We start from the raw sequence: 23,742 nt of genomic DNA on the forward strand, positions 1-23,742 counted from the left end.
ATTGTAGAGAAAATCTCCTTTGTAGTTGCAGTCTTTCATTGTTGTACAGTAAAACAGTTGTGGCATGCATGTAGATTTGCACCAAGTATTTCTCAGCTGCAATTAGCTAGATATTATTTTCAGTGTTATGTTAATGTGTTCTCTTATTTTTGCTCTTCAAATTGTGTTTTTCTGTGTTGTCGTGTGAAATACTGTGACAATAATGGTGTGTGAAAAACGTAATACTAGGCTCCAAAGTAAACTGAGAGATGACAGTGAAAACGAAAGCAGTGTGTTAGCGCCGCAGAGTAATGAATTAACTAATGTTCAAAGTAGTAATTTGGTAATTGTGCATAGGGAAATGGAGCGGGCGGCAAACAATGGCGTAGGCAGTGAAACAATTAGTGAAGAGGGAAGCATTATCGATCGATGGGTCGGCAACAGCTCGCCTCAGGAACCCGAAATGATAGGACACAATTTTGCAAATACTGTAGATTCAGGTTTTGCGTCCTCACCGTTTTCTCAAATAAGTCAAGACACATTTTCTGCTTGTCAAAATGTGAACGTTTCTGGTGCAAATTCACTGCCGAAAAGCACTGAGGAACATGTTCCAGACACCAGTGCATTGTTATTACAATTAATACAACAAATGGGACAAACACAACAAAAGCTTCAAAAGTTAGACACAATGGAACAAAATCTTCGAAAGTTAGACACAGTGGAACAAAATCTTAAAAAGTTAGACACAATGGAACAACACCAGAGACAAACACAGCAACAGTTAGACGCAATGGAACAAAATCTTCAAAAGTTAGACTCATTGGAGCAAACTCTTGAACAAACACGTGAGGATTTAACTACTGAGTTACATCACATTGAATCGAAATGTCAAAAAGTCTGTAATGACGTAAAAACACAAATTTGTGAGCATTTCCAACCTATTTTTTCGCATCATGAAAATGCACTACAGAATCACGAAGCAGCCATAAAAGAACTGCAAACTACTGTTCATGAAAATCATGAGACCTTGCAAGCTAAATTTAACTCAGTTGCATCTACCGATTCAGTTACGCAACTTGCAAAAACTCAGGAAAACTTAAAGGACACATTAGATACTCTGAAACTTGGTTCAGAAAAACACACTGAGGAAATAAGTACACTATCGGATAAAGTAGCAGAACTTTCAGATCAGTTCACTAACTTATCTACAAAGGTAGATGATGATCTGAATGACACAACACCTGTAGCCTTCACTGACACTGAAGAGTATGAAGAAATTAGAAAATTCAAACAAAATCAAATCAATACACAGTACAAAAGAGAAATCCGCGAAGTACAAGATCAGCTAACACAGGTAATACAAGAATTACGTATTTCAGAGGGCACTCGCTCCCCAATACGGGAAGAGGGACATAGAAATACGGAACAACCACAAAATAATAACACAGGACACCGAATTTTGAGATGGAACCGCCGACACGACGTAACAATACCGATATGCTACTCGCCGACACGATGATTTTGACTATAAGCTGTTCATTACTACACGTAAATTCAAAACGTTTAAGAATTCTGCCAACGACATTCATCCACAAGCGTGGCTCCATCAATTCTCTCATTGTTTTCCTCCCAACTGGTCGTTAGAACACAGATTAGAATTTATGTGTGGCTACTTGGAGAATGAACCAGCTGTAAGAATGCGATCGGTCATTCACGATTGTCACAGTGAAGGATATTTTTATCATGCCTTCCTCTCAGCATATTGGTCTCAAGCTACACAAGACCGAGTAAAACATGGCATCATAATGATGAAACATTTCGAACAATCTGAATTCTCCAGTCTTGTGAAATATTTTGAAGACATGTTGCACAAGAATCAGTACCTGTCAAACCCATACAGCCCCTCAGAACTCATCCACATTTGCTTAATCAAATTACCTGAACATTTACGACATATTATTTTAGCAGGACGTTGCAAAGAAGACATTGAAGCTTTTCAGGGACTCTTACAAGAATTAGAAATTGACACTGACAATCGCGGAACGCGGAAACAGGAACATAACAATTACAGGTCACATCAGTCACAATTCCGCGATGAAAGAAATAATAACTGGACACGACAAGGCTATTCTCACAACACATATCGTGACCAAAACAGACACTATCCGTATGACAACCACTGGCAGAGTAATAATAGTTACAGAGAAAGATCACATTTCCGTAGCAATGAATATGACAGAGATTACCATAGAAACAGACAATATGGGTACCAAAACAATTATTATCAAGGGAGACAGAATAACTTTAGACGCAACGGTCCAGCGTGCAGTTACGATTCAGGGAGAAATTCTCCACCACGTGACCGACAAGGAAGAAACTACGGAACCTACCGACATGACGACAGACGATATATTCGTAACGACAGACCTGAATTGCATCAGAACTGGCGGGATTTAAACAGGGCAGGGCCTTCTCGGCAAGGTGAATTTGTAGAAGTTAGGTCTCCTAATCCCAATAACGACGCGCGCCAACAAAGGGACAGACAATGACTCGCATCGCAGGCAGCCACCTGCGCCGGCTGGCTCAGCGAAAAATAACATAGACGCTAACCTTGAGAAAAATTCCAGTATTCTTTACCGATGTATACCGCATGATAATTGCATTCAAGTTCAAACTCTGAGTACTATGAAGAGTAAAGGATTGCACCACACTTCACATGTAAAACCGCTTACTGAGAGATAATCTGTTTTTTAACTTAGTCTTTGCCATAAAATTTTTCACTACACGCTACTAGTACAATTTGTCACACTGAGACACTGTTAACATGCAACAATGTTTGAAGTTAAATATCCAGTCTAGAACCTAGGGAACATTTTTAAACAGAAATTACGAATGCATTGTTATAGTGAACAGACGACACAGTGTTGCTATTTGTACATTCTTGCTTGTTAGTTGCACGATTACTTAACGACTATAAGGCTCACATACTTAGAACATATACCGGCACTGATAATGAGATTTTCATGTAACATTTTGGTTTACTTGAAAAGACATTCTTTATTTGAAGTACTTTCTGTGGGATTAAAGATGACTTAGCACTTGGTTTCTTTGACAGCTACACAATTATATCACGACGCTACTAATGTGTGACACAATTTACATTGTTGCTTTTGTGTTGTATCTGCTTTATATCTGCACAGTTTTTCTGAATTCTTCTGGAAAGTAAAACATGTTTAGTAGTAACTTTTGTAGTGTAGCTAAAATGAAACAGGGTTTTCCGTAGCACAACAATACGGTACAGTACAGTACTTTCTTCATCACAACAATAAGCGTAATAACTAAGATATCTATATGCAAAGCATTTCACTTTTGTTTATCATGAGGTAAGTACATTGACTTCTGCAGAACCTAGCTTTCGGAGGACGATAACTACGACACTTCCACAGAGATTATGTTGCAACAAGACGCACATTTAGCGCTACAGGACACGTATTTGAGTGATTGATTTTGTACTTAAAATATTTATTTTTAAAGATATTTGGAGTACAATGATACAAAAGTTTTCCATGATACATTTCCTTCCATTGCTGTAATCTGTAACACCTGAGGGTATAATTACATTAATCCTCAGGGGGGTACACGCCTACTTTGTGTACCATGTGTTTGGCAAGCACAAGGAGCCCTAGCTAATATGGTATTTGCTTATATAACTTTACACATCGGTACCATATTTCTCCAACACAGAATTACACAGCTATCTGATTATTTGACAGAGATAAACATTTTTTTTTCTACGTCAGTGACAGATGTTTACGCAATTACACAGCTGGATAACTTCACACTTATGAAATTTTATTTTGTGTGTACTGTGTGAACCCTTCATAATTTTCAGAACTATTGTGATACTATGAGAGCTTTGAATGATGTATTTGGTATGGGATCATGATTTTTAAAGTACGTTTGAGGTAGATGACACTATTGAAATGAGCAGAGAATTTTTTTTAGGTTTTGAAATTAGAAAGCTACGACGATTTTGAGATTTGACTGAGGTGTTATGATGTTATTTTTACGATGACGATGTGTATTATACTGTTGAGGTATGTTTACGATCAATAAGCTGATGCTATATGAGGAATTTGATTATGCTATGTATTTATTATGATAAAGTATTGTAGAAGTGTCGACGAATATGTATATGAGCAATAAGGTAAGGAATAATGAGTAGTGGTTAGGGACACTGACTTGTGAAAAAGGATGTTGGAAACCAAGAATCGTACTTTAAGAGTTATGAAATGTGTGTAAATGCGTGAATGTATCACAATGCCGGCGAAAAAATTTTTGGACACTGTTATATTTATAGGATTTTGTTTCTACAGATTTGTAACCCAAATTCTTGACCTGTGAAATATTTTTATATGAGACTGCCACTGTAGCGGAAACTGCTGTCGTAGATATTTCCGTACGAAAGTTAAGTGACCACCTGCACTTAATGCGTCGCGGGCACCCAGCTGTGTCAGACGCCTGGAGAAAAAGCCATTAGTGTGTGCCAGAGGCACAGGTAGAAAAAAAAGGGAGGCCATTATCCTCGCTATTGACGTTCCTTTGTAGAAAGCATCGCAAAAACGACACGGTCGCACTTGAAAACATATGATTACACTGTGGAGCTCTTAATTTATGATATTTACTGAAATGAAATGATGAGAAACATTTCACATCTATTGTCTTTCTAGTTGAAAGATTGTTTACTGCACTATGAAATGCCATATGGCTAGTGAATGACGTTTCACGCCTCGCTTTGCCTATTTTGTTTAATATCTAGTTTCTAGCTGCACTGCAGCACTGGTTAAAATAAAATTTTATAGATGTACTAATATAAATATTTTCTGTCTACAGATCGAGTAAATAATAATTTTTTTCAAAAAAAATGAGGGAGCACAAAAAGACATTTACCTTCACAGGAACTGCAATCATAATTTTCTTTTCAAGTACTTGGTAATTTATTTCATAGAATAAGTTTTTGTGGTGCACCACTTTAATTACATAGACATTAAGATGTGAACAGACATTTCCCTTATCTGCATTGTTGTCTTTAGTGTACTATTTTTTCTGCTTGAGCTTTGTCATGTTTAGATGCTGCTGCTGTTTGCCTTGCATAGTGCTACTAAATTTCACTTTGTATTACTCTGTTAAGCCAGTTTTACTACTGATTTATTTTTATTGTTTGCTGCTCATTGCCTTATATTAGTTGTAATTTATGCTGCTTGCTTTGCCTTTTGTATTTTTTATCATTGCTGTTTGTGTTAATTGTTTTGTGCTGCTGCATTGCCTCGTTCCTTAGTTTAGCATCCGAGCTCAGTAGATTTAAGTTAGCTTAAGAGGGGGTAGACTATATAAGAGAATGAGTTACGATGAATTGGAAGAATTGCATTGAGAAGTTATACGAAAAAAGTACAGAAAGCAGGTATAGATAGGACCTTTTGGAAATAATGATGAATGAAGGGAGATCTCCAAGCACAAAAAAGGTTTTGTTCGCAAAATACTGCAGTAAAACAAACCCTGTCCTTTCCTTTTGTGTTATCCCACTATGTGTTTGTGTACCCTTGTGTATTTGGTTTCTTCCTGTCTCTGTGTAGTTTCATAGAATTTTTTCTTCTTCTAATACTAAGCTACATTCACTATGATGAGGAATACTGTTATCCTCAAATATAATTGGCATTAATAATATGTTATTTACCTTGTAAATATGCTTTAGACATTATTTACTCTGTTTTGTTTTAATGCTCATATGTGACGGTGATGTTTCAAAAGTTATTCTGATCTTTATGTATGTACTTATGTAATTATTTTTGTAACACTGATGTTTATGTTTATTTCTATTCTGTTGTAAAGCCTGTACTACAAATGTTATCTGTATTGTTATGTTCTTTAATGATGTATTTTGCACCTTTGTAATTGTATTCTTATGTTATAAAATCGTAATTGACACCAGTTCATCATATTATTAACTTGTAAGTTACATTTCACTGCACACGTTTCTGTTGGTCATAGTATATAGACAATATGTGAGACGTGGGGACTGTCAGTGTTTGCACGTGTGTTAATAATTCAGCAAGGGACTGGATAAGAGCATTGCTGGTTCTAAGGACAATTAAAAAAAAACTTTGTGAGTGCACAAGTGGTGGTTATGGACTTGCTATATTCTCCGCAAGACTCTTCGATGGTGATTGAGCACCTGCACAGTCGCAACAGATGGCTACTGGCCATCTCTACAAGGACTACAGTGGGTCTACACCTTTGGTGATCCACCAATACCATTATTTCTACAAGGACTGCAGTGGGTCTGCACCTCTGGTGGCCCACCAATACCACAATCTCTACCAGGACTACAGTGGGACTACTCTGTGATGACCTACCTACCAATATTCTTCAAAACTTCGACTGACTCTGCGGTGGCTTTACTCTGTTGTGGCCCATTACCTGTCAGCATGTCAAGAGTCAGCACTGTCTTTCCGTTGGAAGGACAACACTACTTCTTCAAGACTGCATGGAAATCCACTACTTCTGTGTGCAATTTCTTTTACTAATGAGACTTTGTGAAAAAAAAACTGTAATTACTATTATGATGAATGATCGGGACTATCTTTATGGACTGTGAGAAAATTTGAGCTTTTGACCAACATTGTATCAATAAGTGTGTGCATTTGATTTCTTTGTTATTGTAATTATGAAAAATTTTTTCAAATCAGTATTGGCCACTGCCCAAACCAATTTGTAAAATTTTTTGTGGGGAGCATGGGGGCTATGTAAGTAGGCTGTTTAGGTTTTTTTGGTAACGCCACCTCTGTATGAAAATCACTGGCTGTGCTGTGTGCAGTCTGTGGCTGCTTTGCATTGTTGTAATACTCGCCATTGTAGTGTTAGGCAGCTGGCTGTGAACAGCGCCTAGCGTTGCGCAGTTGGAGGTGAGCCGCCAGCAGTGGTGGATGTGGGGAGAGAGATGGCGGAGTTTTGTAATTTGTCATGAACTGCTATATATATTATGACTATTAAGGTAAATACATTGTTTGTTCTCTATTAATATCTTTCATTTGCTAACTATCCCTATCAGTAGTTAGTGCCTTCCGTAGTTTGAATCTTTTATTTAGCTGGCAGTAGTGGTGCTCGCTGTATTGCAGTAGTTCGAGTAACCAAGATTTTTGTGAGGTAAGTGATTTGTGAAACGTATAGGTTAATGTTAGTCAGGGCCATTCTTTTGTAGGGATTTTTGAAAGTCAGATTGCGTTGCGCTAACAAAATATTGTGTGTCAGTTTAAGCCCAGTCACGTGTATAATTGTTCAAAAGGGGACGTTTCAGTGCTAATGACTATACCCACTTGGTTAGAACACTTCAGGCTCATTGAACAGGTGCTTCAACGATTTGCAGATTACGGAGTAACAGCCAATTAAAAAAAGTCTAGTTTTCGTAAGGAACAGGTCACACAGAATTGCTGAACTCGAGTGTGCATATTTGCAAATGCTTAACAACTGTGGCTCGCCTGATAGGAACGTGTACGGTAATGAGAACATTACGTACAGTTCATACCAACAAAAAAGCGATTCGGAAAGAGAAAACATACAATTTACAGGAAGCATTCCTATTCATAACCTCGTGGGAGCAGCTTCTACTTCCACAAGCAATAACATTGATGAAAGCTTAATAAAACACAGACAATTCCAAGTATTTAACGCGGAAAAGAAGACAGTGCATCCGGTAATCTTCATAAAAGGATTCCGACATGTATTGCCGAGTGCCTGGAATGAACGCCAAAAAATTCAGTTCATAATCGCACACATACAAGGCGACGCTGCCTTATGGGCAAATGAAGTCATAAAAAATTGCCATAGCCTGGCACAATTTGAAAAACCTTTTCTAGACAGATACTGGTCTAAGGCTATTCAAGAACGCCTGAGGACTGAAAGTATACAGAACGCAAATGTACAATCACAAACAGGGTACACTCCGTAAGTATTTTAAAAAATATATCAACAAGACTAGATATTGGGATGACCCTATATCAGCCCGTGATGTGATCAGAATCTTAAAATACGATTGCCCAGTTATATACGAGACAAATTAATAAATGTACCCGAAAATACCCTGGAACGGTACTTGTCTGTGCTGGACGAAATCGATCTCTCCCAGGAAGAAAATAGGATAAATAAAGACCGGGAGAACAGTAATGGTTCACCACGTAAGTTTAAAGATGGCAACAACAATTCCAATTTTGGAAGCCACGGAAATGGAAAGGGAGATCAATCCGCAGAACAAAACAGGAAGAAAGGAAACGGTCAACCATCTTACAATCAAAAACGTAGGTGGGAAGATAGAGGACATCCCGGCTACAGTAACAGTAATAATAATTAGAATAACAAACGTCGAAATGAAGGTCAATGGTCGCAACAAATCAGTAGTGCCAACAACCGCACTTACCCGGTGCAGTGGATGCAAACCTCTATGCCACCACCACCGCCTCCTAACGGTAACCAGTACCAGTGTGACAATAGGAATTCTATGCAGAATACAAATGCAATACTACAAACATGGACAGACTCGAATAGCAGCGTAAGGATAGTAGAAATGCCCACTGACGGAAACCACCATAGTGCAAGACCGTCAAACGAACAACGGCCACAATAAGCTCCCAATTGATGGTCGGCGAAAAAACAGGGGACACACCTATAAACAATACACAAGATAATATATTATCACTGAGGTATCAAGATGGAAACAGTACATAACATGATTTACTTATGGAATCAAACCAATGTAACAAAAAAGAAATAACTGAAGTACAAACCATCATAAAAGCTAGAATTAATGAATTGCCAGTAGAAATATACATAGATACAGGTGCCACTACTAATGTTATGAGCTATGATCTATTCAAAACCTTGAGCCAAAACCGCAACTTACCGACATTTCCTGTACAAAACTGCTGTGTCATTGGAGCCTTGGGAGCACAAGCACAGAATGTTCAGTATCAGGTGCTGGTAGATTTATGCCTAGGGGAAGATAACGTAAAATGTATCTTTCTCGTAGCCAAAGGATTGAGAGTAACCTGCATCCTGGGGGGAGGTTTCCTGAGCGAGAAGAAAGCAAAAATTGATTTCTTCAGCGGGAAGATCTCCCTACTGAATGAAAATAAGCACATTGTACTGAATTTAACACGAACAGTAAGTACATCCGGTAAAGATTACCCGACCGTACGAGTAAAAAGCGAAGAGATGCCCATATTTCAATTAAACAGCAATTTAAGGGGCCCGGGAGAATATTATTCAGACGTAGCTCACAACGAAACGCTTCGCTGGACCGAAACCCTTAACAACAAAGCACAAGAATCATGTCATCCAACTGAATCCCAACGAAAGAGTCGATATGACAAGTCAATAAAACGGACAGTCTCATATCAGATAAACGACTTAGTTTTGATAAGAAACCATCCTAAGTCGTCAATCATAACAAAGAAGAACAAGAAATGGCAAATGCTGTATAATGGACCTTTTAAAATTATACAAATACCGCACGGTTGTAGCTACCTTATAGCTGATGTGATGAGCGGGAAGATCAAAGGATTGTATCCCTATAATGACTTAAAGAAATTTGAGGTACCTGACAATAGGACATGAATGGTTCTGCACAGACTTCAATATATATATTTTTGTGTAGTTGTAAGAATTTGATGTTTTGTTTGTGCTTAGTATGTAAGATGTTTGGTCTTTATGTCAAGGAACGATTTACACATCAGCCTTCAAAAATGAGTAAAAAGAAGCTAAAGGACCATCAGTCCAATGATAGAATTTGTTTAGAAACATAATCAGTAAGTGTAAGATGTTTTTCAGTGGTAATTAGAGTTAGTAACTATAAATTTTATTATGCTGTGTGATAAATATTTATTTAAAGAATGCACTAAATATTCTAATCTGTCACATGAAAAATGAACAGAAAGGTGTATGCAAAAGACTGTGTACATACCATGTCACATCTGTGATGCTGTGCTTTGCCCTTAAAAGAGAAAGTATAAGCATCTAGCTACAATATTTGAGATTAAATGAGAGCTCCACTTTAGAGCCTGTTTTTGACAGTTGCAAACCTTTTATAGGATACACGATTACGCTAACAGCTTATGGAGCTCAAATATAAAAGTATTGCAAGTCAGGCCAGAATCCGTTGCATGTATGATGTAACACTTAATTGTATGCAATAACAGAACAAAAGTGCTTTTGATCTGTGAAATTTCATTGTAACATATTGTGTAAACGAACAGACATCTGTGTCACTATGTGATATAAAAAAAAAACATTAATCATGTAATACAACTGTATCGAAGTCATGCTGTAAGCAATACTAACAGGAACTATAATAGTGTGTTGGTATTCGCAGAGGAAGTGTGAACTTTGAGAACTGTATTAGTGATCAACTTGGACAGTGAACACTTATGTGTTGTAAAAAAAAAAGAAAAAAAAACGCGAGGTACAAACATTAACAAAACATTTCTGTGTGCAGTGACCGAAAACACAAAACTGTGATCAGTGTGTGTTCGAAACTGTACAGGCAACATTTTTAGATTGGACGCTACCTCCTGTACGCCAACAATTAATATGACGTCACGGACCACGTAGTAGGGCGTCACTGCAATGGCAACTACGGTGGGACGCCGTCAAACAAAAATTGTGAAACATAAATATTCCATACGAAGTGATGACAACAGGGATGTGCAGTGCTTACTTCAGCATCATATCTCCTGCATCATTCAGCACCAGTACGTGCAAACGAACACGAAAATACCAAGTAACTGAGCCTGTGCCTCGATGATGCAATGATGTTGACTAATCAATTCTTACCCACAGCCATAACATCTTACAATATTCGTTCTATAACATATGTGCATTTGTTTCATGATTTGCACGAGTCAACATCCTCTCCCGTGCTGAAAGCTTCAACGAGCGGTGCGCAACAATGCACACGCACCACGCAGACAAAATAACGTCGATCCGTACTCCACATCCTGACCGCCGGCTATGGACAAGAAAGAAGACAACAGTTTCCAGCCGACGCTCCATGGCAACGGACACGAGGCATCGCGGTAGCGACATACAGCGTCATCCACACCACACGACGAGAAATGCGCCGACAAAAATAAAAAAAACTCAAAGCATTACCAACACAATATAAAATTTGATGAACACTTTCATATAAAAACTATATGTTTGTTTCTTTTTCAGAAAATTTTATATTTCATGTAAATACTTGTAATACCAAAACATGTAAGTAACACATGTCAGCTCTGCCGAGGTTTTTCTGGGGTTTCCCTGCGGCCCTCGTCCAAACGGAAGAGCTTGTTATATAGTAACTTTCCCCAGCCATGTTATGTAAAAAGACTCAAAATGAATGTGTACCCATGACCTAATGCACGGTAAAGTGAACTGAAAGTGACCAACGAACGAAAGAGAAGTGACACTCGTGGTCTACAAGGACCAAACATTAAGTAGTGTGTTCCTTGTAGCCCAGGGGGCCGTGTAGTGTCCCTTTTGCAATATTCACTATTATCAAGGTGAAACATAAATAAAAATGACTGTATGCGACTCAAAATGAATTGCAAACATCGATTTATCTGCGAAAGGTAATAACACTAACTGTAAAAATATACAATATAGATCAATAGATGCAGAAAAGACATTATTTTTATTGTATGAGATTATAATGTGTAAGTAATTAAAAGAAATATTATCTTTGTAAGAGTATAAAATACAATGCAATGCTCATTCTTCTGTCTAGTCGGTTTTGTTCTGTTCGTTCTGGTGTTAGCTGGAATAAGGTATGCAAGCTATTGTGCTGCGCTAGCATTTGTTTCTGTCGTAACGTAATTGCAAATATTTAATGGTGTAAACTGTGTCCTAGTAAGAATATATTAGTATAAAGTGATCTCCGTGTGTTATTTCAAGAACCTACGCCACATTTATCTTATGAAAAGAATATTTAATGAAAATTATTTAGCATGTTTCCAGCTGCTGCGGAGCGAGTAACAGTGTTCTCTGACTGTTAACAATTAGCTGCCATTACGTGGTACATTTAAAAATATTTTTTCACAGCACAATATCTGATAGCCGGAGCGGAAGAAATTATGTTAAAATATTCAGTGAGATTAATTGAAGGAATACAGTGAAATAATTTTATCAAAACTTGTCTATTTTCTGTGATAGTAATAATTTCAGAGCTGAGTAATACTACGCTATTGCATTTACAGTAATTTGTAGGGAGCCTGGCGCTCGATAAAACCAGATATAATACGCAATTGGCAACCTATGAAATTCATTATTTTGCTTATTATATCTCTTTCGTATTTTTTTTTTGAAAGCTAAACGTAAAAACTAACTTCACTAAAAATCAGTAACATATCACGATAAATCAAAGGACAAACCAATTTACTAGGAGAGTGTTTCCTCTAAATAAATAGTTACATCATTTTTTAAAAGAGAGATAATACAGCTTAGGGCGGCTCAAACTCTGAGAAAGTGGTAATGGGGCGCGGCCTCCAGCTGCCTTAAGATGAGTGACAGTGAGGGGGTGGTTGACCCCATGCTGGTGTACTGGAAAGCAGACGGAGAACTTGTACACCTGTTGATAAATGTCCGTCGTTCTGTTTTCAGTGAAACATGCGAGAAAGCCACGCAAAGCTATGGTGGAGCCGTCAACAGAGGCCGAAATATGCATGTTCGTGACTATGGCAACTTCATGCTGAATTCACGGTCCGCAGAGTCTGAAGTAAATCAGGTGAAGAGCGACATAATGAAATACGCCGGCCTCCGATGGGAATGTAGGACCAAGGAATTTGAAGTACTCTCCTGGGAGTCAGGTTTTCGGAAAAGTTGGTGTTTTTATGTAGAGCTAACCTTGATGGGTGTCCTGGGAGGAGCTAAATAGCAGAAATTGAGAGGAAGGGAAATTCTGTGCGTATTTGTTCACTTCCCAGAGCAGGCATTGGTCGGCACTGGGAAGCGACGCATAATTAAAGCGACTTGCACTGCAATTGGCATAAGTGATTTTGCTGGAGGGGAAACTGAGGCGAAGAGCGGACTGGCAGAAGTCACTGTAGAGGTCTTCTGTTCCCAGCTTGCCTAGAATGTGAACGTGGCGTTCTTTACTCAGTTTGCCTGAGAGAGAGTGAGCATCTCTGCAGTCTATGACTTAGCAAACGGAAAGATTGAGCTTGGAGATAGAAAGTTTTCGTTGTGCTATGTACTGAGCAAGATAGTTAGGAGTGAATTGATGAGCGCAGCCTTGCAGCACCAAGAGGCCGGCCGACGTCCGCACAACGACGACGCCCCGCCATGCTGCATTCGGTGATATTGAGCCCACTCCGCCTTGAGTTAGGCCACTGATTAATTTGTTGGATCACGCCAGCAAAGTTTCCACGTGGGTTTAATGGGCCGTGTATTGTAGAATTCTTCTCGCACTTCGCATTACGCCTGGGTCAGTTGATAGGAATTAATTTTGATTTATCGTGGTTTACTCCACGTAAACGCAATTTATTCCCACTGCCTGTTAGGAGAGTCATGGAAAGTGATGATTGAAGGTCGTGAGTTAAAATAAATTTGTGCTAATCTACTACATCTGTTTTCAATCAAGTAGTTGAAATCCCAAGTCACTTTCTTAATTAATTTAATGTTCAACATTTGCATCTGGTGTTCAATAGATGAATATAACATCAATGTGCACTCCTTTTTGATTAAAAGGGATCAATTCTGAATCAGTTAATGTCAACAATTCCACCGCAGTTCAATCAGGAGTCACAGGGCCTTATTACATTCTTTGCGTTATCCGATATTGCGGCAGTTTTGCGCTCTCTGTTGATCTGTTAGTCAATTAGCTGGGGTGAACACACGTCAAAACCACATAAGTGACGGGTCGGGTGTTACAAAACAATAAGCAAATACACACTGCACCTAGTGAAGACAAACGTCACGGTAATTCTTCGATATGTGACACTCAGTTGAAAGTGTGACAGTCAATGTGAAATCAACAGTAAGAGCGCGAGTGCACGCACGTGCGACGGTAGCATCTAGCATGTTGACTGTTAGCGTCTAGCTCTTAGCCGCCAAATCGGCCAGTGCGCCAGCGCGAAACCCAGCAGCGAGAATGAATCAAACTGAACATTATTGTTAGGACGCTAAATTCAAATATGTAATGTACTATCATATTATGTATATAATCTTTTAATTTCTTGTTGAAATTTAACATACATGAGATAAGCTGACATATCCATTCCATTAAATAAAAAAGGAGTCGACAATAAAGGGCATCATCCCTATCGGCAAATATAAATACAAACAAAACAAACAAAAAACACTGTACGTCTCCATAGCATTTCACGGTATAGTGTGGAGGTAATTGTGTAAGTACATGATGAAAGACCCCCAGGATATCGTAAAATTAAGATTTATTAAAAAACAAAAAATTGTAACACCACTCGATCATAAGCATTAGCAAAGAGGTTAATAATGAATGCGTGGTAAATCGCAGTTCATATTGAATATTCAACAATATTTAGTAATATTTATTTATTCATTCCTTCTTCTTTTTTATAACGACACATAGGGCAATACTGTCTTCATGATGTTGCAATTGTAATGACCAACACCTCATTCCCTATCCCTCTGACGTCACAATTCAAGACATTGGAATTAATGCACTTCTGTTTTGTGTAAAATGATTCATATTGAATGTTTAAACAATTGGGTACACCCGAGGTCTCACATCCTGCTGAATCACCATAAAATTGCGATGTTTAAACAATTACCACCATCTACGTAGTAGGACAAGAATAATTTTGTTTATTTAAACATTTAGGGAGCTCTTAAGACCGTGATGTTTTTATTAAATAATCGTGCCACACCATGCCACTGACTGTGGGCAACAGGATTCCTGCGACTGCAGGCCGAGGCAGAGGTCGCTGTGACAGGTTGCCTCAGTCTACAAGTCAGTCTCGCACACTGAATGTGCTGATGTGAGGCTATTAATAGTTGCAGTGTCAGAGCTTTCACAAAACATTCAGAGAACCATCAGCTCTACAACACATAATTTTATAAATCATTTCCGACAAATAGTGGTGTAGTTCCTTCATCAAGCTCACATTGGTAACAAAGAAGGTTGCAATGCTTTCAGCTATCTATTCAAGCAACATTTCTAGGCCGCCCAACTACCCACTTTCAAATACTGCCCATTTCGCCTTCATTTTCAGCACTACACCATTTTGAGAACATTCTAGAGCTACTTGAGTGTGTGCTACAAACTCTCATCCTCCATATTCTTGCGGATTTTCTGTATAGGATTTTATAACTTTTGGAAACGAATGTCTTTCTAAAGTACTTATTTCGTCGGTTTTAAACCCTGTAAACGGCTTTTCAGTTGTTAGACGGTACTATGTCCAATCCACCGCATTTAAATACAGTTAAAATATCCTTTATAAGCGAATCCAGACGTGAACTCAGATTTAAAACAGATTTCTTCCGTGTCCTTCAATACGATAAATGACTGCTGTGAGTACGCCAACAAGTGACAATTGTTCATTGCTATTTACACTAAATGCCAATATCTTGCATTCCCCAGTCACAAACAGATATTTCTGTACACTATTGCGAGGTGCCGGGGCTAGCAGTGTGTTTATCACTAAATTCTATTAGAATCCACATATGTCAATCATGCTCTAAGCCCCCCTATTCTAACTCCGACTTTTGCTGTTGCACAAGGATAAGAAAAATACGCGAACTGACTCTAATCAACCCTGCCAGTGGAGTAGAAGAGAGTTTGGCACCTGCAATAATTTAATTTGATAAATAAGTTAAATAAACAAAGGTTTCATTAGCATAGTGAGGAATGATAGGGTTGCTCTATCGATTAACAGAATGAAAGTTCTGTCCAAAATAACAATAGGATTTATTAAGACTAATCACAAAATAATAAACAAAAACACAAACATTTACAATAAATCAAATTGGCTCAAATTTGATACACATACAAACACTGTAAAGGTGAAGTTGTCCCTGAACTAGATTGTGAGGTTTAAGACGAAGTGGTATGTGGAGCCAAATTCCTTTCCACTCAAATCTGAAGGGAGACAGACAGCTAACCTAACAATAATTGCTGCTACTCAAGACAGAACACAGAAAAAAAACGAACAGGCGCGCTCTGCTGAGCTCTGATTATCACCTAGGAAAATCCCTATCTGCCGGTGCTGCGGACATACATTACCAAAACTGTCTTCTTGGCTGCCAGAACACGATCTGGCGTACTGCAGGCGAGGGCTGGTTGCTTCGACGTCCTCGACCGAAAGGCGAGAGCCAACTACCCCTGAGCACCCGTACAGGCCGAACACACAACATTCCCGCCCCCACGACAGTGGCCGTGGTTACGTACCAATCAGCAACCCGAAAACCGGCGGAAATTCCACTCCATTGCCGGAGCACTACCATTCCACCAATGGAGATTCTTGGCGCCAATTTCTGTGCTGATATTGCTACGTCACGGCGCTATGCCCTGAGCAAACCAATCACCGTTACTATTTTGCAGAAAGTGCGGGAATTTTCCCGCCACAACTGCCTGGGTACACAAGTCATTCCCACGCCTCGCTGGTAGCCCGCCAGAAAGTGTTTTCGCTAAGTTTCTCCAAAGTAACGGAACCTCTAGCCCAGCCGCTACTTCACACCCCAGCGGGCGTGTCTCTTGACAATGTCGGCGTCTGCAAAGCATTCACTCGACTGCCTCACACACGTCGGCTTAACCCGCCTGTCACCGGACCACCCGGGTGACGAGAGACGCTGCGTGGGAAGTCCGCGTGTGAAGGAATAGCGACTTCCCACCGCATGCACTTAGAGAGGAGAATCGTAAGATAGAAATATGAGAGGGGGCTCATGCCACCTCTCATTGCCCCTACGCCATTTTAGATTGTAATTGGTGAGCGGTTGGCTCACTTAGGAGCAAGGTAGTGAGTCAATCGCCCAAGAACAATCTTAAAAACTGACTCCACATGCCGCACTCTATAAAAAAAATCACTGCAACTGAAAAATGCAGCTCATAGAGGGAGGATTATTTATGATGTAGCCAACTTCACCTTCTTAATATGGAACACTAACACTGACATCACACATCCATACCCAGGGAGCCCCTTCCCAAACACCGATTCACGCAGACATTCACGCTCTAAATATGGCCCGGGCATCTGAGCCAAATATGGAGCAGTTTATTCTTTACAATCAGAGTTGGAGTGCTCCGCAATTAAATGCCCAAGATGTTACAACAATTTTAATCATTAAACTAACCTGAACTCACTCACACATGATACTATATAAGTTAACAATCTCTTTGTGAGCTTTCAGAATCTAGTTACAACCTCCGATTCATTCTGTCTCCCTGCAGCAAGAATAACCATTACAAAATGTTCCCTGAACTGATGGTCCATTCACAATGACAGTGGTGGTATCTGCTTCAGTTTATGGGGACTTCAGGCACACTGTTTGCATACACACAACAATAAACACAAAATACAAAAAAAAGCATGATGTGTAGAACAATACAGTAATCTGTAATAAGAATTACAGTGTAAAACACAAACGCATACAAGGTATAACATACATTACAAAAACAACATAAGAGAAATAAATTTAAGAAAAAAAACAAGGTTCATGGGGCATCAAATTGTGCGTGCACATTGCACAAAGTTCACGACTGTGCTGAGAATGAGGCACTAAATCACATTGGTAGAAATATCCGTGGCACTTCACTAATTCCACAGTACTGACATCACATAAGGCTAAACGTCGGGTGTTGTTGCTACGTTGTGGCAACAGCAATAGGGAGTTCTGGAGTGTCTGCAGTACGCTGTTGAGATTGTAGTCAGACCCACGCATATGATCACGGCAGTACGGTAGGAAGACACAGTGATAGGCTCTCCTCACGTCGATTAATTGTCTCTGAGGTCTACTCGTTGGGATACATCACTAGTCTAGGTCTCTTCTCACGCTGGACAGAACTTTACGTTTCCCAATATTGCAGTTCGACGAGGGATGATGGCACGTGGAGTGACTCCACAAGTATGTGATGTCATCCATACAGGATCGAACTAGGAGCGACTATTGTTAAAACTGCTCTCTAATAGAGAGGAGAAGTAAGAAATGAGACCATACATTTGTTAGTGTGGCACGATACTGCTTTGTGTATGCAGATCGGCCAATGCTAGTGAGTTGTAAAAACCCAAACAGGTGAGTATAGAGCGTCCCTTTCTGTCCTGAGGCACATGAGGCGCAGGTTCTGACACGATATGTGATCTTCTTCCTGTACTCACGACAAGGTGGTCTGCCGCAGGGAATCCCTCCAAACGGCTGCCGCGTCCGGAGAGCTAGCAGGCTGTCGCGTGTGGGTCGCGTGTCAGTGTCAACGGCCAGCCCCACTTTCGCTTGTGGCCCGGTGAGGGCTGTCTGCCGCCTAATCCCTCAGGTACAAGGCCCCGTGCTGTCAGCTTGTAGGACCGGATGCTCTCCCGCCCTTCACATCAGGTAGCGCGCTGACGCTTTCTTCTTGCAGGTAGCCGATGACCTCCGGCTGGCCCCTGCATTGCCACGATCCCCGTCATCTGCACAATTCTTACAAAAATCTTATGCCTAACTTTTCCCCATGACCTTCTATGTTATAATAAATTTACATCACGATACATTGATGGTCTGTCATTTCAGACACGCTAATGACCCTTTTATTTTGGTTTTCTTAACCGATAGGACAGGCCAGTCCATCTCCTGAGAGCACCTCTTGTATGCTGCCTCGGATATTGCTGTTATGTAGCTTCCACTATCTATTATCGCATTCATACTCTTTTCAGCTATTGCTACTGTGATAAGAGGCTGCCGATCTTGTCGAGGAGTTGCTTTATGTTCCTCGAGCAGGATTTCTGATAAATCTTCGTAATGTATCATCCGTAGTTGGCCAGGTCCGAGATTACGTGCGAAATTCCGGCGGCCTGTGTTCGCACTAGTCTGGCGTCAATCCCTTGTTAAGCTCCCCCTCCTCTGACGTGCATTAGGATTTGTGGGTCTAGTTTCAATCTCCTGGTTCCACTGATGTCCTTGGTTTCGCTCTCTCCAATCACGGTCGCTTTGCCGTTCGTTATTCCTCCTATCCCAGATTCCTTGTCTAGATTGACCCTGCTCCCTGACGTTCTGGTTTCCGTGTCTTTGGTTTCCATAACCTTGAATAGCGTAACCTTGACTTCCGTAACCCTGGTTTCCTAACTGACCAGTGCGATTATGCGATCTGTTGTCGTCTTCTGTTCCTGGCCGGTGGTATTTGTTACTTTGCCCCTTCTTCCTGTCCTTTGCGTCTTGTTTATCAAAGACTACTTCGAGTTCGCGCAATAGACTCTTGAATGCTTCTATGTCAGATCCACACTTGCCGACAAGTGTCTGTTGGTACCTAACTGGCAATTTGGAAAAGCAAAATTTAATGATTTCTCCGTTACTATATGGACTATCTAAAAATTGATTCTTCTTGAGTAAATCATCAAGAAATTTGGTTGCGCTCCTATGCCCGGACACTTCCAGTTCAGGACAAAATATTATTTCCTCTTTAATCCTGTCTTGCGTTTCCTTTGACCAGTAAGTCCGCAGGAATGCACCAACAAATTCCTGATAAGTCCGACACGTCACTGCCACACCCCGCATCTTTTCCGCGGCTTGGCCTTCGATGTGTCCACACATGAATTCTAATTTTGCCTGGGTTGGCCATGATGCCGGTAATGAATTTGTAAACTGCATCACCCAGCTCTTCGGATGCATCGACCCTCCATTTTCTTTGAACTTCTGGAATTTTAGTAGCGACAGGAAGTGATTGTGATCAAAATCCTGTCTGATCCTCGCACTGGTGTTGTCACTCGTTTCCGATACTTGCACGTCTGCTGAGTGTCGTGTTCTATCTTGCTGATAACTGTGATGTGCAACCTCTGTATCACAGTGGAAGTGGCACTCAGAATTCACTCTCCTAAGAGGGCTATAATTATTGGAGCTATTACTCGCTGTTTCTGCTTGTGCATTGTTAGTTCCGCACTCGGTCAATGGGCTAGAGCACGGCGGGCTTTTCCTCGGAGACACAATTCTTTGTGCTCCATCATTGGTACCCGAACGCGCAGTGCTCGTGTGCCCGTTTTGCTCTAGTTTTGCTATCCGACTCTCTACTTCTTCCATTCGTTTCGTGGTGTTCGCAACCGCGATATTACCTTGAGTTTTTAAGAATGCTAGGGATTTTGAGTGGGATTGTGTTGTACGTCGCAAGCGCCCTGCGAGTTTAGAAGTTGCTTCCGCGACTTTCATTGCCCCTATTGCTGCCGTTTTGGCTAGGCCTGCTACTTTTTGTGCTACCATTGACATTTGTTTTGCTTCTCCACATTCTTTCTTTATTGTTAATAATTCCCCACGAATTTCCCCTATATGCGAAATTATTGCCTCCATGTCCTTCTTACGCTGTTCGTCAGCTTCTTCTTTCTCCTTCTTACGCTGTTCGTCAGCTTCTTCTTTCTCCTTCTTGCGTTGTTTCTCATCTTCTTCCTTCTCCTTCTTACGTTGTTCGTCAGCTTCTTCTTTCATTGATCGTAGGAAGCTTAGTATTGGGTTAATGTCATCATTTTGATCCTCGTCACACATGGGTGATGTAACTCTGGACACCTGGGCGCTAGAGCTCTGACGTGACCGAGCTGGCCTCTGTCTGCTCTCGATCGTTTGACTATAAGCTTCTGCTACTGTCTCGACCCGTGTGCCTGTCTCTGTTTCATCCTCTACCTCACTATCATAACCACGGCCGCGACGCTGCTCTAAGATCGCGTCCAAATCACCTTCCTCATCAATGAACCTGCCGTCCTGTCCTGCTAAAAATGTGCCCATCTCATCTCTGAACCTATCCCCGTCAGTAAACTGCCCCTTATCCATTATTCTATCCTCTTTTGTTTTAGCTTCGATCGATAATAGTCGTGCCTTACTTCTCGTTATCATTCATGAAAAACAAATTTATCTAGAATGCACAATTAAATTAATCTACTCCGTATATTTTTACACATAGACATAAAATTTCAACAACGCTGTTCCAACGCTGTAATCACAAACACAATTTGATGTGGTACAGAAACCGCACACAAATCCGACAAAGTGCGATGTGGTACGGACACCACATCAATGAAACACAAAAAAACAATGAACAAAAAAAATATATACACTGAAAACAAAAACTGTAATCATGCGACGCTACTTAAAACTAAACGCGGAACTACCAGAAAAAAAACTTGGGTATTAATCAATAAAAAAAATTAGAGAAAAAAAATTTGAATGTTCGTACTAAGAATACTGTTTGTTAATCTCAGGAAAGATCCGAGGCTAAGGGTCGCCATATTATGCGAGGTGCCGGGGCTAGCAGTGTGTTTATCACTAAATTCTATTAGAATCCACATATGTCAATCATGCTCTAAGCCCCCCCTATTCTAACTCCGACTTTTGCTGTTGCACAAGGATAAGAAAAATACGCGAACTGACTCTAATCAACCCTGCCAGTGGAGTAGAAGAGAGTTTGGCACCTGCAATAATTTAATTTGATAAATAAGTTAAATAAACAAAGGTTTCATTAGCATAGTGAGGAATGATAGGGTTGCTCTATCGATTAACAGAATGAAAGTTCTGTCCAAAATAACAATAGGATTTATTAAGACTAATCACAAAATAATAAACAAAAACACAAACATTTACAATAAATCAAATTGGCTCAAATTTGATACACATACAAACACTGTAAAGGTGAAGTTGTCCCTGAACTAGATTGTGAGGTTTAAGACGAAGTGGTATGTGGAGCCAAATTCCTTGCCACTCAAATCTGAAGGGAGACAGACAGCTAACCTAACAATAATTGCTGCTACTCAAGACAGAACACAGAAAAAAAAAACGAACAGGCGCGCTCTGCTGAGCTCTGATTATCACCTAGGAAAATCCCTATCTGCCGGTGCTGCGGACATACATTACCAAAACTGTCTTCTTGGCTGCCAGAACACGATCTGGCGTACCGCAGGCGAGGGCTGGTTGCTTCGACGTCCTCGACCGAAAGGCGAGAGCCGACTACCCCTGAGCACCCGTACAGGCCGAACACACAACATTCCCGCCCCCACGACAGTGGCCGTGGTTACGTACCAATCAGCAACCCGAAAACCGGCGGAAATTCCACTCCATTGCCGGAGCACTACCATTCCACCAATGGAGATTCTTGGCGCCAATTTCTGTGCTGATTTTGCTACGTCACGGCGCTATGCCCTGAGCAAACCAATCACCGTTACTATTTTGCAGAAAGTGCGGGAATTTTCCCGCCACAACTGCCTGGGTACACAAGTCATTCCCACGCCTCGCTGGTAGCCCGCCAGAAAGTGTTTTCGCTAAGTTTCTCCGAAGTAACGGAACCTCTAGCCCAGCCGCTACTTCACACCCCAGCGGGCGTGTCTCTTGACAATGTCGGCGTCTGCAAAGCATTCACTCGACTGCCTCACACACGTCGGCTTAACCCGCCTGTCACCGGACCACCCGGGTGACGAGAGACGCTGCGTGGGAAGTCCGTGTGTGAAGGAATAGCGACTTCCCACCGCATGCACTTAGAGAGGAGAATCGTAAGATAGAAATATGAGAGGGGGCTCATGCCACCTCTCACTATGTTTAAAGTACATAATTTGTAAACTTGGCTGGTTTGTTGTTTTCATGGTATTGTGGAGAACAGTGTCCTAGACTGAAAGTAATATGTTTCTCCTATTTGATATAACTCTTATGTGTAATACTAATATCATGTTTGTTGTAATTTGTGCTAACAACTTCCATATAGTTTACTAGGAAATAATGGAAACTATAGACTGTTAGAATGTAATTTATAATCTCAGATAAGTGGTACTGGCTTTCGAGAATTTTATGATCCCGCCGCCTATGCGCACTGCGCTCTCTTGAATTGGCTCTGCCCGGCAGCTGTTTTTGCCGCCTTGGACGTACAGCGTTCCAGGGACGAGGTCTTCCAACTAGTGACGTGGAGTATACCGGAAAACGCCAGCCGTCTGTTCCTCCTCTACTGGTAGCAGTGATGGATTGAATCGTTGAGGCGAGAAGTGGCGTTTATAGATGCTTTTATGATAGGGTCCCATCGTACTGGCGGGTGCAGGAGAGTGGAGTAACAGACTGTTCAGTATTCTCATGGAAGCGGAGTTGTTTTGAGTAATTTTTTCAGTTGTCCGAAGGTGTAGCTACTCACCTGTGATTTATAAAAGCATCAGTCGGAGCTAGTCTTTTTCTACCAGCTGTACTTCAGAGTTTGTTTCCAGCTGCGTGGACCGACAAACTGACTTCCACGTAGGGTTGCGGCGAATCAGTGCCTCTGTGAGTTCCTAGTCGATACGGGAAACTGACGTCCTGAGAAATTGGTTCTGGCTCGCATGCGAGGTTTCCTGAATAACGTGCCGTTGGTGATTTTGGACACTGACTTTTTCTTTTCGCATGCGAACCGCGTGAAGGTCCAGTCATCTATAGTTTCTCAGTCTGATGTTTTGTACTATCGATTTTCTCCTGGGGTCTTTGAGTTGTGGAGTGAAATGGAACCTTGTGCTGATTCCCTTTACTAGTGACTGCATGATTCGCTCAATAAGTTTATTGATGGGGAGGGGTGATGAATTCTGCATG

Source organism: Schistocerca nitens, chromosome 6 (assembly GCF_023898315.1).
Source record: "Schistocerca nitens isolate TAMUIC-IGC-003100 chromosome 6, iqSchNite1.1, whole genome shotgun sequence".
NCBI lineage: Eukaryota > Metazoa > Arthropoda > Insecta > Orthoptera > Acrididae > Schistocerca > Schistocerca nitens.